An 18,263-nucleotide genomic window follows, 5' to 3' on the forward strand; every position below is an offset into this window, starting at 1 on the left:
ATCAGAAAATTAGCATTAATATAATATCTAATATTTTCCACATTTCACTGGTTGTTCCAGTAATGGCCGGGGAGAGGGGCAGAGGTGAATTGGTCCAGGATTCAATCCAGAATAACACATTCCATTTAGTCGTCAAGCCTCTAGTCTCCTTCAGTCGGGAGCAGCTCTTCAGTCTGTCTCTCAGAAATGTCAAGGGCGTGAAAAACATAGACTACTTACGTATATGAAGTGTCCCTTAATTTGAGATTTTCTGATGTTTGTTTATGATTAAATTGAGCTTATGTCTTTTTGGCAAGAATATCATAGAAGTGACACTGTTCTTTTCAGTGCCTCGAATCATGGTACTGGTTGTTCCATCACAAGCTGTTCATTTTGATCACTTATTTTTGGTGGTATCTGCTAGATTTTTCCACTGTAAAGTTTCTAATTTTTTTCAAGTTAGCAAGCATTTTGTGGGGAGATGCTTTGAGACTGTAAATATTCTGTTTCTCAGCAAACTTTCATACACTAAGTTTAGCATCCAGTGATGCTTCTTGGCTGAATTGTTACTCTGATGGCTGCCAAATGATGGTTTTCCAGTCCTATCATTCCCCCACATTTATTAGTTGGCATTCCAGTATAAAGAAAAGATTCCTTTTCTCACTTTTAGTATGAACTCATAAATTCCTATTTTATTCATGTTACTCTCATTTGTTTTAATGTCAGATTGTTCCATATTTGGTCAGTGGGAGACCTGGCTTCTGAGTCTTTTTGACATGTTTTTATCATTCTTTGAGAAATTTCTTACTCTCCAGCCCAAAATGTTCCAAGTTTATCGTGTTATTTTCCCTTCACCCATCCCTGGAATCAACCATTTCTCCAAAGACCTTTAGTTTCTTTTAGTGGACAGTGGTGTTTAGAAACTAAGATCTAGACCTGCTGACTTGTCATTGCTTACAGGACCCTTAAACAGAAAGAACCAAGAAACGTTTATTAGAAATCACCACTTTCTCTAATACCTTCAATTCCAAACCAGCCCCACAGGGTTCTTTCTTGCCTTTACCCATTTGATATTTGTGTCTTCTTCCACAATGAGAACCTGGGTCTCCAGCATCATTATTGCAGAACTCTGAATTGTTTAATATTGCTCATGTGTTTTGCAATTAAAAATAGTTTTAAGTTTCTTAAAAATGTAAGTAAGCCAACAGAATGATACATGTGAATGTCATTCATCAGCCTGTTAGTGCAGGAAAAGAGCTTGGGAACTTTTGTGCTTTTGCTGCCTCCCAGATGAATTTGGTAAATGAATAACTGATACTAAATACTTGTTTCGATTCAGCTAACATTTATTGAATCTATACTATGTTCTCATCCCTAATCAGACTACTTTTATTGGCTCCAAGTTTTTTGCTCATAACCATCAGCAAGAATGTGATAAACCATCAATTAATGTAGTATTATAAAAGTAACGTACAGAGAAAATATATTGAAAAAATAGTAACTAAAGAGAGAGACTGTTTCAAAAACAGCAATTCTAACCAAAAAAAAAAAACCTAGACCAAGGTGATACTCAGAGAATGGAAATGAAGGGACACATTCGAATGACCTGTTAAAAGATTTGACTGCCTTGTTGACTAAATGAGGAAATGAGAAGTTGAGTTATAGTGGGTCTCCTTTATATGTTCTCATAGTAAGTTCCTCCACCAGAGGGCAATGGTGTTCTTTCTTGGTTTTTAATTTTCCATCATGCTAAAAGATTTGCAGTTTTAGACGTACAGATCAAATAGATGGACTTATGTCTCCAACAACATTGTGAAAAGATAGCCAGAGAAACTTAGTCATACAATAAAAATCCTGGACAATATTTATTTACATGTAACAAAGTGAAGTCGCTCAGTCGTGTCCGACTCTTAGCGACCCCATGGACTGCAGCCTACCAGGCTCCTCCGTCCATGGGATTTTCCAGGCAAGAGTACTGGAGTGGGGTGCCATTTACATGTATACATATTCATATAAGTGTATAAAATTTCTGTGTATGTATCAACTGGCAGGAAATAATGATTCTTAGAGCCCAGAAATGAAGGAAAGTCCAAAATGTACATTAGTACCAAAGCCTTGAAAGAATTATCTTCCAATCTGTCAGTGTCTAAAACCTACTTAAAGCATCATGTGCATAGAAGACAAAACCTTGGACTTGAGTAAGGTGGGAAGATTAGATCAGACATAGGTGCATAAAGTACGGATCCCTACAAAGCATTGTTTTCAGTCGATTTACTATAAAACCCCACTTACACACAAAAAGGCAGCGGGTGTATGTTTTTATCCTAGCCTTAGGCTTGGGAAGACATGGGGTAGAAAATTAAAATCTCTCCTTAAAAACAAGAATGAGATAGACATTTTTAGGCAAGCAGGTGAGTTTAAACCAACCAAATCCTCAGTAAAGGACATTCCAAAAAGCATATTTCAGGAAGAAGAAAATGAGCTCAAAAATTAATGAAATACAAGAAAGAATGGTCAGTTCCAGAAAACGATAAATTTTCAGGTAAGTATAGACAAACATTGATTATGAAACATGTTAACATGTAGTTTGTGGAGTTAATAACTAAAATACTGGAAAATAATAAAATAGTTGATCAGATTAAGTACTCAAGAAGAAAAAGATATTACAAATTTTCAACTTGGTTAAGTTCAAAAATACATTTTAAAGCAGTATATGTTAAAATTTCTTAACAAAGAATAAAATAAAATGTATTTTCCAAACCAAGGTATATGGAGTAAGGGAAAATATATCAATCCAAAAGAAGTCAAAAAAGGAGAGTGCAGGGAAAAGACATTTAGAGAACAGAAGAGACAAAGTAATAGGGAAGAAATAAATTCAAATGTATCTCTAACACAAATGATGTGAATATACTAAATTTTCCAGTTAAAGGAAACATTCTGTCACAGTTCTTTTAAAGTTCCAGCCATTTGCTGAATGTGCATTTATAGTAAAAGGATGGGAAAGTATACCAGGCAAATACTAATTAAAAGAAAACTGATGTGGCTATATTAATATAGAAAAAGTAAGTCTTAAGGTCAGGAGCATTGCTAGAGGAAAAAAAGACCACTACATACTGATGAAAGGTTCAAGTTTCCAAGAAGACAAAAACAAGTCTTGGGTATATACTAATGCAAGCTAATATACTAACTATAACTAGTATAAGCTAATAGCTTCAAAATAATATAAAGGAAAAATTGATGAAACTGTTTTAGTGAAAGATTTTACATACTTCTTGCACTAATTGATCAAACAGACAAAATATAAAACATTGAGTAGGATTTGAACAATACAGTTAATAACTTGATCTAATGGACACAGAAAAGATCATGTCAGTAACTGAATAATATGCATTGTTAAGCATACAACAGTTACCAAAAAACCGTGTACCAAGCCATAAGACAGATGTCAACAATTTTCAGAAATTTGATATCAGAAAGACCAACCTCTAATGATAACACAGGTTAGAAATCAACAACAGAAAGATAGTTTTTTTTAGAGTCTGTATAGTCAGCCCTCTATCCTTGGGTTCTGCATCCACAAATTCATCCAACCACAGATTGAAAATATTCCCCCCCCAAATTTCCAGAAAGGTCTGAAAAGCAAAACTTGGATTTGCCATGTGCTGGCAACTATTTAGACAGCATTTACACTGTATTTACAGCTATTTACATAGTATTATAGGCATTATAAGTAGAGGTGATTCAAAGTATATAGTAGGGAAGGTGTACATAGTTTTTTTTAATATAAATTTATTTAATTGGAGGCTAATTACTTTACAATATTGTATTGGTTTTGCTATACATTGACATGAATCCGCCACAGGTGTGCATGTGTTCCCCATTCTGAACACCCCACCCTCACCTCCCTCCCCATACCGTCCCTCTGGGTCATCCAGTGCACCAGCCCCAAGCATCCTGTATCATGCATCAAACCTGGACTGGCGATTCATTTCACATATGATAATATACATGTTTCAGTGCCATTCTCCCAAATCATTCTGACTGGTGTGAAATGGTACCTCATTGTGGTTTTGATTTGCATTTCTCTGATAATGAGTGATGTTGAGCATCTTTTCATGTGTTCGTTAGCCATCTGTATGTCTTCTTTGGAGAAATGTCTGTTTAGTTCTTTGGCCCATTTTTTTAATTGGGTCATTTATTTTTCTGGAATTGAGCTGCAAGAGTTGCTTTTTTATTTTTGAGATTAATTGTCAGTTGCTTCACTTGCTATTATTTTCTCCCATTCTGAAAGCTATCTTTTCACCTTGCTATAGTTTCCTTTGTTGTGCAGAAGCTTTTAATTTTAATTAGGTCCCATTTGTTTATTTTTGCTCTTATTTCCAATATTCTGGAGGTGGATCATAGAGGATCCTTCTGTGACTTATGTCGGAGAGTGTTTTGCCTATGTTCTCCTCTAGGAGTTTTACAGTTTCTGGTCTTACATTTAGACCTTTAATCCATTTTGAGTGTATTTTTGTGTATGGTGTTAGAAAGTGTTCTAGTTTCATTCTTTTACAAGTGGTTGACCAGTTTTCCCAGCACCACTTGTTAAAAAGATTGTCTTTTCTCCATTGTATATTCTTGCCTCCTTTGTCAAAGATAAGGTGTCCATAGGTGCGTGGATTGATCTCTGGGCTTTCTATTTTGTTCCATTGATCTATATTTCTGTCTTTGTGCCAGTACCATACTGTCTTAATGACTGTGGCTTTGTAGGAGAGCCTGAAGTCAAGCAGGTTGATTCCTCCAGTTCCATTCTTCTTTCTCAAGATTGCTTTGGCTATTCAAGATTTTTTGTATTTCCATACAAATAGTGAAATTATTTTTTCTAGCTCTGTGAAAAATACCATTGGTAGCTTGATAGGGATTGCATTGAATCTATAGATTACTTTGGGTAGTATACTCATTTTCACTATATTGATTCTTCCAATCCATGAACATGATATATTTCTCCATCTATTAGTATCCTCTTTGATTTCTTTCACCAGTGTTTTATAGTTTTCCATATATAGGTCTTTTGTTTCTCTAGGTAGATATAAGTATTTTATTCTTTTTGTTGCAATGGTGAATGGAATTGTTTCCTTAATTTCTCTATTTTCTCATTATTGGTGTATAGGAATACAAGGGATTTCTGTGTGTTGATTTTGTATCCTGCAACTTTATATATTCATTGATTAGCTCTAGTAATTTTCTGGTGGAGTCTTTAGGGTTTTCTATGTAGAGGATCATGTCGTCTGCAAACACTGAGAGATTTACTTCTTCTTTTCCAATTTGGATTCCTTTTATTTCTTTTTCTGTTCTGATTGCTGTGGCCAAAACTTCCAAAACTATGTTGAATAGTAGTGGTGAGAGTGGGCACCCTTGTCTTGTTGTACATAGTTTATATGGAACTACTACACCACTTGATATAAGGGACTTGAACATCTGCAAATTGTGCTGTATGGGGGGTGGTGCTGAAAATGGTCCCCTGCAGATACAGAGGGACAACTGTATTTGGATAAAAGATGCTTCTAAATAACTGAGTCCAAACAATCACAGTTGAATTAGAATTTACTTAAGATCAAATAATGAAATAATTTATTAAAACTTGTGGGATACAACTAAAGTGGAATTCAGAGGGTTGTGTATAGCTTTAAATGCTTGTCTAGGAAGAAAAGAAAGTCTGACAGTGAGCTAAGAATTGAACTGAAGTTAGAAAACAAATCCAAAAAAGTAAGGGGAAGAAATTAATAAAAATGAGATTATAAATGAATCACATGTAAAACTAAGGTACAATAGGAAACGAATAGAGCTCAAAAAGTTTATTCTTTGTAAAGACTAGTACTTTAAAGCCTATAGCAAGATTGATTTTTAAAAAATCAGAAATAGACAATTTTAATAGATATTAGAGCTTAATTCTAGATACAGCAAAGAAAGAGGATACTGTGGACAGATGTCAGTATATTTGAAAAATAGATGAAATGGATATTTTCCTATAAAAATAATAATGATTGAAATTGACAATAATAAATTTAAAAACCTGAAAGATCCTATAATCGCTAAAGAAATTTTATCAAGAATCAAACATAAGAATGAGGTAATTTTGCAGGTGAATATACCAAAATTCTAATAAGTGATTCCAGACTTAAACCTTTTCAAACAAGAAAAAGTGGGACTACTCAACTCACTTTATAAGGCTACTATAACCTTGTTACCCAAATCAGGCAAGTAGTGTAAAGAAAAGAAAATTACAGAGCATTATCAGTCATGAGCAAAGATGGAAAATATTAGAAAACTAATTGCTCAGTTCTTAACAGTTGATAATATTTTGTGGCCAATGCAGGTTTATCCCAGAAATGCAAGATTGGCCAACATTTTAAAAAAATCTATTAATTACCCATATTAACAAATAAATGAAAAAAAAAAACACTATATGATCATTTTTGGTGAAATCCAACAAACAATGAAAACTAGAGTGGAAATTCTTAACCTCCTAAAAGGTAACATCAAAGTCCACACATGTCAAGTGTTAAATGTATCACCCTTAAAACTAGTAACAAGACAAGAATGCCTACTCTTACCACTTCTTTTTTAAAATATTTATTTTTATTTGGGTTTCCCTGGTGGCTCAGATGGTAAAGAATCTGCCTTTTTATTTACTTGGCTGTTTTGGGTCTTAGTTGCACCACATGTGATCTAGTTCCCTGACCAAGGATCAAACCCAGGCCCCCTGTGTTGTGAGTGCAGCCTTTAGCACTGAGCCAGCAAGGAAGCCCCTCGCCATCTCTGCTCACATTGTACCAGAGACTCTAGCCAGTGCAGTAAAAGAAGACAAAGAGGAAAAAAGTACAGAGGTCAGAAGGAAAAAACCAAAACTAATTGTGTGCAGTATTTCAGTGTGTTGTGGCTCCCCAAAGAATCCCCAATGAATTATTACACTGAATAAAGAGTTTGTGCAATTTATTGCTAAGGAGATCAGTATACAAAAGCAGAATGCATTTAAGCATACCAGCAAAAAATAAATGTAATCTGAAACTATATATAATAGAAACTAAAAATAAATATAACAAAAGGTGTCCAAGTCTTTCTTTTGGAGAAAGTTATAAAATTTATTGAACAAGACAGAACTCAGCAAGCTGATCATAAAGTTTATATGGAAGGGCAAAGGGCCAAAAGACAGTTTTAATGATTAATAAGTTCAAGGGACTTGATGTACCAAATATCAAAGTTTATTATAAAATTGAATTATTAGGACAGTATTATACCAGCACAAAGACAGAAACAGAGCAACTAAGAGTAGATGAATACATGTGTGGAAAGGTGGCATATGATGCAAGTGGCATTATAAATCAGCAGGGAAATTCTTTAGGAAATTAAAACTGGATCCTTGTAAACAAAAGCCAAATCCAGGACTTAGATGTGAAAGGCAGTCCTGTTGTCCAGTATCAGAAAGCAGTTTTCTAGACTTGTCTGGATTCCTAATTGTTTGGTCCCTGTAGTCCATCATGGTCATAAGTGAGAGGCAAGTGTAGTTTTTAGTTTTTTTTCTTCCTGCAGTCTCTGTTTCCTCCATGTCGCTTTTATCTGTTTGTTTAGATCTCTGTTCTTGTTTTCCTCAAGTGTCTGGTCTTTTTTTCTTTCTTGGGGAAACCATTGGAAACTCTGCTCATGTTGGTAGAAGTTGACCATGAGTTTCATGTAAGGCAGAGGTTATCAGCAGTAACACTACTGATATTTTAGATTGGGTAATCGTTTGTTGTGAGGGGCTTTCCTTGTGCATTGTAGGATATTTTAGCAGCATCCCTAACCTCTACTCTTTAGATGCTAGAAACTCCCACCCCACCAAGTTTTGTGAAAATAGAAAATGTCTCTAGACTTTGCCATATGTGTCTTAAGTTTAGAATCACCGATTTGGGGTGATCTATCTAAGGTATTTGCAAAGGGACTCCTAAAGTCAGTATATTTAGATACTTCTTTTTGAGATAGTCATATTCTGCACAGATTAATCGTCCAGTTTCTCTTGGCTGAAGGATAAAGTGGCAGAAGAAGCAGGAAGACTTAGTATTCAATATACATGCATCCACTTATTTTTTTTTAAGTACCACACCCTCAACCATGACTGGTTTTCCTCCAACCAGAATCCATGTTTTCCCATCTTTGAAGCCTAAACCTCTAGACTTTGGCCAGAGTGTGGGAGGGGTGATCAACCAGTGATGAGGAGTATGGGAAGAGGAGAAATCCAGGAAGCTACCTGGTCCTCAAACAACCTTAATTCAACCAGTCTTCCTTATTTCAACACCCCGTTTAATCCCTCTTCTGAAGATGCCATCAATCCTTGAGTTTTTTCAGAATTCTAGAGTCCAGTAGTCATGTATGGATATGAGAGTTGGACCATAAAGAAAGCTGAGCGCCAAAGATTTTATGCTTTTGCACTGTGGTGTGAGAGAAGACTCTTGAGAGTCCCTTGGACAGCAAGGAGATCAAACCAGTCAATCCTAAAGGAAATCAGTCCTGAATATTCACTGGAAGGACTGATGCTGAAGCTCCAATACTTTGGCCACCTGATGCGAAGAACTGACTCATTAGAAAAGACCCTGATGCTGGGAAAGATTGAAGGTGAGCGGAGAAGGGGACAACAGAGGATGAGATGGTTGGATGGCATCACTAACTCAATGGACACAAGTCTGAGCAAGCTCCAGGAGTTGGTGAAGGACAGAGAAGCCTGGTGTGCTGCAGTCTATGAGGTCTCAAAGAGTCGGACACGACTGAGCAACTGAACTGAACTGAGAGTGCTTATGCAATTTGTCTTCACTTAATGTCAGCTTACTAACTTGTGGTCTCTCAAAGTCTGCCAAGTTCATTACTATTTGTCTGCTTTCTACTCTCCAAAATTTGGTTCTTTTGGTATCCTTATCCTTAGGATTTTTGCCACCCCTTTACTGTATTTTTATGTGGGGAGATTGAGGATGAAAACTAGATATGTTTCATTCCACTGTCTTTATCCAAAAGCTTCAATTTCATGTACTTTTAATATTTGTCATGTTTCTAATTGTATTCAGACACTTACCCTTTGGAATGTGGACTATCAGGTGGAAGAGAACAGATACAGCCTTTTTTCTTTCCCACCCTTTCTTATAGATAATATTATAATTGGGAAGTAGGAATGAAGAGAAAGATGTTAACAGAGCTTATTAGAGATTAACTGGTTGAAATTGAAGTTCATCTTGAAGGGTTATGGGAGATAAGAATACAATAAATAAGGTGGGATCAGATTATGAAGCCTAAAGGACTGGCTTGTTGATATCATATTGAATCCAGGAGGCAGTCAGAAAGCATTATGGACTTTTTATCTGAGAAGTGATTTGATGAAAGTAGATTTTATTAGTATTAATCTCAGAGCTCTGACAACATATGGACAAGAATAGGGAATGAGTAGAGGCAGAGGAGCCTTCCAGGACTGTGGCTGAAATTCAGATAGAGTGATAAACTAGGCCATACTGGGAAGCATGGGAATGGAAAGGATAGGTTTAAAAGTCATTGTCAGGGAAAATTTGATTGTTACCTCCAGCAGATATAGAAGTTAGATCATAGTCGAACGTATAGAACCTTACATTCATGAGTGGTAGATCTGAAACACCAAATAAAATGTCATTTGTGGCAAGAAGTGTGCCTGGTTGAACACCACGTGATTTACTGAGAAAAGGCCCAATCAAGACAAGTCAAGAAAAGGGAAAGAGAGGCTATTATAAATTCACAGAGTGGTTGTGCTGGAATATAAAGATTCCTGAAGAACAGCCAGTCCTCTGGAACAGAAACGCTTTCTCTTTTTCACTTCTGCTTTTATAGTGAACACATCTGGCACAAGGCCCACAAAGGGCCGTTCTAATTCCCAAGGTCACGTGACCTTTCTTGCTTCATCTCTACCACCAACTATTTCTTCCCTCTAGTGTTTCAGTTCAAACTACTGAAAGAGAATTAGGGCCCAGCTCTACATTTCAGTTCAGGGCACACGTTACACATGCCTGAGCCTCAGTGGCCAGTAGTGACAGAGGATGGGTTGTGCTGTCCATTCAGCAGCAACTGCAAATATGGCAGGCACATTGACTCACCCAGACAAAAGAGTTGTTTTAATGAATCTGAATTACAACAGAAATGAAACTTTTTGGTGTACAGTTTTACCTTTTGAAGTTGGTCAGGTCAGCTACAGAATCCCCAAGCTACCTTACAAAGCTACCATGAGCGGTGGAAATGTGAAAAGACTATGGGATTGGCTTAGTGTGCTTATTCCTTCTGTGTAAGTAGTTTGCACTTCAGACTAACAACTCTGAATCTAGCACCAGGTCTGCTGCCTGCAGGCCAACTAGCCTCGTGACAGCACCTCATCCAGGTTTGCTTATGTAATGTTTGTAGAAAAAGGGCAGTTTGCTGACAAATGGACCGATACACCCTCATCTCAGCCCCACAGAAACTGGTCTGCTGAGGTGCTCCAGGAAGCTCGTAATTCTTTCAAATGAGCTTGCAATTTTTCTACATCTATATAGTTGTTCAAGAGTCAGCAAACTAGGACCCAAACTGTGACCCACAGACTGCTGCTAAGTCGCTTCAGTCATGTCTGACTCTGTGCGACCCCAGAGATGGCAGCCCATCAGGCTCCCCCGTCCCTGGGATTCTCCAGGCAAGAACACTGGAATGGGTTGCCGTTTCCTTCTCGAGTGGATGAAACTGAAAAGTGAAAGTGAAGTCACTCAGTCGTGTCCAACTCTTCGCGACCCCATGGACTGCAGCCTACCAGGCTCCTCTGTCCATGGGATTTTCAAGGCAAGAGTACTGGAGACCCACAGACTAGTTGCCTGTTTTTGTATATACATTTTTATTGGAACACAGTTATGACTATTCATTAATAGATTGTCTGTGGTTGCTTTCTTGTACAACAGCAGAGTTTCAAAGCTAAAATATTTACTACCTGACTCTTCAAGAAAAATTTTGCTGACTCTTGTTCTAGATAATTCTAGAAATGATCAGCATTTGTGGAAAAATCTTGAGTAGATATAAAAGGTTAGTGGCTGCACAGTAGTGGTACAATGTTTTCCCATGCTGCTACTTTTATTGTTTCATAATTCCTTAATCACCTTATGGGCCACATTTGGCCAGAAGTCATTCAGACATCTCTCAGGGTTATCTTACTGGCCTAAGCTAAAGCTCATGTTATTCTACACTGATGGATTAAACTGTTAAGTAATTCAATCTAGATGACTGTTTACAGTTTAATGCAAATGTCTTTAGTTCCAATTATTTACCCTAGGATTTTATTTTCTTGCTACATGCACTCAAGAGTCATAGTACATCATTGTTTCCTGTGTGATCTGGAACGTTGGGGTCTCTTGCCAAATGCAGTCCTTTGATTTGTTTCCGCATCACTGAGTTGGCCTTCAGGTGATGTCATTGACATTCCCCAAACAGGATATTAAGTTTTGCACAGCTGGAGAAACATCATCCTACTTCATGATTTAGTGGGCCAGAGATCCTCCTGCCTTCTCACACTATCCTTCATCTATAAAATAAGTGTTACTTTGCTTTCTTTGTGGATTGTTTTCAACAAACCTCTATTTTCAAGACTCTCTCCTCAAACTCAGGTGAGCATACTCAGCTAAGATAGCCCATTTGGAACACATGAGCTTTGGCCAAGAGTTTAATGATAAAAATACATTGCTTACAAAAGTTCTCTGGTGTCTGTTGGTTTTGCCAACAAATTCTTCTCTTGAAATATAGGATCTTTTTAAAATTTTTTTTAAAATAATTTTTGTTTTTATTTGTTTGGCTGCCGCGGATCTTGGTTGCAGCACGTGGAATCTTTAGATGAGGCGTGTTAGCAGTTGGTTGCAGCATGTGGGATCTAGTTCCCTGACAAGGGGTGGAACCTGGACCTCTGTATTGGGAGCACGAAGTCTTAGCCACTGGGCCACCAGGGAAGTCCCTGAAATATAGCATCTTTTAAGTCAGCTGCCGTTCTGTCTCCAAGAGGCCAGGGGGAGAGTTTGTGGCTGTTGCACGGTGAAGGAACCGCCCCACTCTCAGGCCCACCCATTTTGCCCCTAGGCTCTTGATTTAGCACAAGTTGAGAAACAGGGAAATGAAACATTCTGGCTTAGGCTTGCAGTTAACAAGAGCCTTTTGAATGAGAAGAATATGTGTTCATAATCATCAAATTTGAAAGGTATGGCTCCTGGAAATTCGGGCTGTTTCAGAGCCCCCCAAGTTTGCCGTCCCCCCAAAGCCCTGGTGCTGCTTCTCTCAAGTTCTACCTGTTCCTTCTTCTTCCCCAGAAGCCTTCTCTGACCCCTCCAGGCTTGCCGCAGTGTTTCACTACAGCCTGCATTTTCCCATCATGATATTGACATCACTCCTTCTCCTGTCCTTTCCATGGGTTCCACTCCCTCCCCAAATGAACTGTAAGGTCTTGAAATACAGTGACCGTGCCTTTTCTGTTCAACTAGACTCTTAAATAAATTCACCAAGACCAAAACAGCGTTGCTTGTTCTCCAGAACATAGCATAGGAATTCAGTGGTTATGAAAGAATGAACAAACTGAACAAACACACTTCAGATCTACCTGTTGCTGCTGCTGCTGCTAAGTCGTTTCAGTCGTGTCCGACTCTGTGCGACCCCATAGACGGCAGCCCACCAGGCTCCGCCATCCCTGGGATTCGCCAGGCAAGAATACTAGAGTGGGTTGCCATTTCATTCTCCAATGCATGAAAGTGAAAAGTGAAAGTGAAGTCGCACAGTCTTCTCTGACTCTTTGCGGACCCCAGGGACTGCACCCTACCAGGCTCCTCCGTCCATGGGATTTTCCACGCAAGAGTACTGGAGTGGGGTGCCGTTGCCTTCTCCATCAGATCTACCTAGGGCAGGAATATCAGAGTTAGTGGCAGTTGCCTTTCCAACAGCCCTAGGGGCAAGGAAGTTCCAGAGAGAGCCTGAGAGGAGAGCCACAAGTGTACAGCAGTGTACAGCACCTTCCCTTTCTCCCATCCTTACCCTTTCTCTCCCAACATCCAGCCTGACTGGTTGGAGAGCCTTCACATTCCACAGAGGGAGCTTTCAACTTTCACCTCATCCCTAGAAAAGATCCTTTTATTATTCATCATCATATCTAAAAGTCATTTAGTCTTGGATGCAAACACTGCAGAAAACAGGAAGAGCCTTAGAAAAACTGCACCACTGCTGGGAGTCTTATTTTAATTATTCTCTAAAAGTTCACTCTTTGCTCAGTGTCTGATTTCATTTGGGGCTGGTTTCCTCTCTTGCAGGCCCTGAGCCCGTGAAATCTGTATTAATTTATATATGTGGCAGAACGGTACAGCCTATCCCTTTCCCTGTGTTTAACTGCCTTCTTTCTTCCCCTCACTCAGGCAACTAGCCTAGTTTGTGCTTCTTACCCAGAGGAGAGATGTGATAGCTAGAAGTAGAGAAATGAGTGTCAGAGGAAATGGCTTTTGGTTTCAAAAGTTGTACTTAGGCTAAAGAAGAAAAAAACTTGCACCATAGACAAAATATTTGGAGGAAAAGATAATAAGCATAGAAAAGAGTTCTTTATCCCTGGGGGGCGGGAGATGAATTCCTGAGAAAATACCACATTTCCAGGTCCTGTGCACTACTCTGCAGGGTCACCCTGGAAAGGAGGCACAATCCTAGATGGTTGTATGGGGTCTGGGACTAGAGAAAATGTTTCTTAGACTCTCAGGAGAGCCCTGGGAAGATTTCAAGACCTCAGAGAAGAACTAGGTGCATGGTGGCTCCCTGCTGAAGGGCCTTTAGGTAGGCTGGTAGAATTTTTCATGCCCCAGTGAGACATACAGCTTCTCTCCTTGTGCCTGAGAGGATGCCAGAGAAATGGAGGGTGCTTCTGAACCTGAAGGGGTCATGCAACCAGGGTAATGGATGTCTCAGTAAATACCAGCGTATGTGGTAGAACAACCTTGGGGAGCAGATTCAGCACTCCCTCCACTCCCCCTCCCCCACCAGATACCTTGACACCTCATAAACCCCTCCTAGGAACTAGACACAATCAGGGGAAAGGGGAGGTTGAAATCTACAAATTCACTGAGATTAAGTTACTGACGATGCCAAGAAATGGAAGACTAGAATAAAATTTAGGTTCTATTTCTTACATAAATGTGTAGATTAACACATGTATCCACTGCTCATACCTTATATTTAGGGGTGACATTTCCCACAGAGCAGCTGTGTTCAAGTAGCCATTAAAATATCTCCTTAGGTTTTAAGTTTCTAGAAACCAAATGGTGAGTGTACTATCCAACATATGCCGTGAGAGTAGAGCCAATAACTGGAGGGAAAGGTTCTCTCCTAATGGTAAAGTGTCCAAATTCCCTGACCCAATAACAAAGTCAAATGATCCAAGTATAAAGACTGCGTGTCAACATTGAAAAAAATGTTTTTGCTTAAATTCAAGCATAATATTAACTCTACTTTTTTTTAGTATCCACCTATTAAGAAAATACATAACAAAAAGCTAAGATATATTCAGCAACATTGTAAGATAATTTCACTCATCATAAAAACATTTATGCATATTTGAGAAGGAATCCATATGGATGTGCACATTTTTCACTTAGTCTACAGGCAGAACATGCATGTGGGTTTGCAGATTCCCTCAGGTAACTCCACCACTCCCAGGGGTCTGAGGTCCACAAGTGGGAACCCGCTGGGCCAATTCATTTGAAATTAGTCTTATTTGGCAACTCCAATATGTGTGATGGTGATGTCCTGCAGGAATACCTCTTTTAGTATTCCAGTCTGTGGACTCTGGCAGAAATAATAGTTTGTTGCAAAACAGATCACTCTTTTTTGTTTGCAAAGTCTTCATACCAGCTGAATCACAGCTTGCTTTTCACTTCTCGTAACACCTTGCAACATCGCAAAATATTTGCTGGAGTTTGTGAAGGGCGGCTACAGAATTAGTAAAATGAAAGGAAGCCTGCCTTCACTCCCACCCCTGTCAGCACCTTCTGTTCCAGCAGACCGAAAGGCAGCTTGAGAACTCTGATTGCTTCTCCAGATAAGGACTAGTCTTGGCACTGTTGCCTCTTCGAGAATGGAAGCAAAGGAAACATTAGGGAGCTGTGCAGGTGCTGGTTCATGGTACTGTCACTTCACAGAATGAAATCAGTAAATGACTCCATGAAGGTAAATTGCTATGGTAACCAACCTTCTCAACTTTTCTATCTGTAAGTGAAGACAGTATGGGCTGTTTCTATTTGGGAGTATATAATCCGGTTTTAATGAATGACCACCATGCTCTAACTCCTACTTAACTAGGCTTATACAATGCTAAGCCAGGGAGGGACCTTAGCAAGTGTCTAGCTCACATCCCAGGTTGATAGATGAGGAACTGACACTCAGAGAAGTGAAGATATGCAGCTAACATGTCTCAGACCTGATCCCTTGTTTCCTCAATAGTTTTCTAGTGCTCTTTTCCTTTTACCATGCTGCCTTCTGAATGGACTCACCCAACTTCCGTGAGTGGATAAGAGAAATGGGACCACCGTTAGACATAAGGCCACCATCACTTCTTACTGAGAGGTGAAAGCAAATATTATGGATATGCTAGCGTCTTAACTTTCTCCAGAGTTATCACAGATTTCATATTCCACCAATTTTCATTTATCCAGCTCATATGAGGAGAGTTAATATCACACGAGTTTAAGCAAAAAAAATTTTTTCAGTGTTAAAATGTCGGCTTCACACTTAATCAGATCATTTGACTTGATATTATTGGGTCAGAGACCAATCTAGATAGTATATTCAAAAGCAGAGACATTACTTTGCTGACTAAGGTCCGTCTAGTCAAGGCTATGGTTTTTCCTGTGTTCATGTATGGATGTGAGAGTTGGACTGTGAAGAAGGCTGAGTGCCGAAGAATTGATGCATTTGAACTGTGGTGTTGGAGAAGACTCTTGAGGGTCCCTTGGACTGCAAGGAGATCCAACCAGTCCATTCTGAAGGAGATCAACCCTGGGATTTCTTTGGAAGGAATGATGCTAAAGGTGAAGCTCCAGTACTTTGGCCACCTGATGCGAAGGGTTGACTCATTGGAAAAGACTCTGATGCTGGGAGGGGTTGGGGGCAGGAGGAGAAGGGGATGACCGAGGATGAGATGGCTGGATGGCATCACAGACTCGATGGACGTGAGTCTGAGTGAACTCCGGGAGATGGTGATGGACAGGGAGGCCTGGTGTGCCGCGATTCATGGGGTCGCAAAGAGTCGGACACGACTGAGCGACTGAACTGAACTGAAACTGAAGTTGGGTCAGAGAAGTTACTATTAGGAGAGAGCATTTCCCCCAGTTATTGGCTCTACTTTCATGGTATATGTTGGGTCATCAAAGGTACTAGGGGAAGACATAGTGTGGAGAGGCGGGGTGTGCGCTGAGGAGATGATCCAGTGTTACAGTTCTATCATACACCGGGTAGAAAAGAATTAGAATGTACCAAAATTGTATGGAACAGGTATAGTAAGAATAAAATAAACTTCTTTTGTTTATTTTCAAGTTTTATTTGTTTGTTTATTTTTGGCTACACTGGGTCTTCAATGCTGAGTGTCTGCTTTCTCTAATTACAGTGGGCGGGGGCTACTCTAGTTGAGGTGTATGGGCTTTTCATTGTGATGGCTTCTCTTGGTGGAGCACGGGCTCTAGGGCATGCAGGCTCAGTAGTTATCAAGCATGGTTTAGTTGCCCTGAGGCATATGGAATCTTACTGGACCAGGGATCGAACCCGAGTCCCCTGCATTAGCAGGTGGACTCTTATCCTCTGTACCATCAGGGAAGTCATACACTTCAGTGATTCAGAAAACATCCTTTAGGAATGTGCAAAGCCTAGTTTCTTCAACCGGAGAAGGCAATGGCACCCCACTCCAGTATTCTTGCTTGGAAAATCCCATGGACGGAGGAGCCTGGTGGGCTGCAGTCCATGGGGTCGCGAAGAGTCGGACACGACTGAGCGACTTCACTTTCACTTTTCACTTTCATGCATTGGAGAAGGAAATGGCAACCCACTCCAATGTTCTTGCCTGGAGAATCCCAGGGACGGCGGAGCCTGGTGGGCTGCTGTCTCTGGGGTCGCACAGAGTCGGACACGACTAAAGTGACTTAGCAGCAGCGGCAGCAGAAACTAACACATTGTAAAGCAACACATTGTAAAGTCCACCCTGTGCCAATAAAAATTAATTTTTAAAAAAGCAAATAAAAATCTAAAGTTAAACTGAACAGTAAAATTGAGGAGCATTTTAGATAGAGTACTATTTCATTTTAAAGGGACATGTGAATACTGATACTTAGTCCCCAAAAGTCTGAAATCATCTGGAGATCCTGTTAAAATGCAGATTCTGGTTCAGCAGGTCCAAGACGAAACCCACAGTTCTACACTTCTAACAAGCTCTCAGTGGTGTCAAAGCAACTGGTCCTTAGTCCACACCTCTAGAAGAAAGGGACAAGTTTACTTGGTGCCGATATCTTTAAATGTGTTTTCTGTGGAGATCGACCCTGACTTTTTCAGATCTACAACTACCCTCAGTCATAGGAATCTTTCTGCCTCTGAATTCCTAGTACACTTATTATATGTATCATCCACAAGCTCTTAGGTACTACAGTGTGGTATGTCCTATATAGGCATGTCTTGTATTCCCTACTAGATTATAAGCCTATCTATGTTTGCTCAGCCCTGTGTATACAACATAGATGCTGAGTGAAGAACTGCTGATGACTGATCGATACATTGAAGATCATTCGCCACTTTCTCAGAATGCTACACCTAGCTCATGAGTGAGCCCAGAGCTTAAATCAAGTGTCTGGTCTAAGAGACACTGAGTCTATTCTGCGGGGAAACCAGTGGTTGTGTGGAGAGTTCTACTTGGGTATGTGATAAAACAACAACAAGCCGTGAGGGGAAAAAAGGCTGGGGTAAGAGTGGGGAGACTGTCACAGCAGGAAGCATCCCCACTGGCTGCATTAGATTACCAAAATAAAACCCCTGGAAAGAGCACAGGCTTGGGGGCCGACAATCCAGGGTTCAGAGCCTCATGTCTCCCGCAAGTGTGTCGGATAGTTTTCATGCAGAGTAGTAGCTCCATCTAGTGGCTCACTGCCGACTAAGTTCCCTCACAAAATTATCTTCTAGTACAGTTGAGGGAGAAGGCAATGGCACCCCACTCCAGTACTCTTGCCTGGAAAGTCCCTTGGACGGAGGAG

The sequence above is a fragment of the Budorcas taxicolor genome, chromosome 11 (assembly GCF_023091745.1).
Source record: "Budorcas taxicolor isolate Tak-1 chromosome 11, Takin1.1, whole genome shotgun sequence".
Classification (NCBI taxonomy): Eukaryota; Metazoa; Chordata; class Mammalia; order Artiodactyla; family Bovidae; genus Budorcas; species Budorcas taxicolor.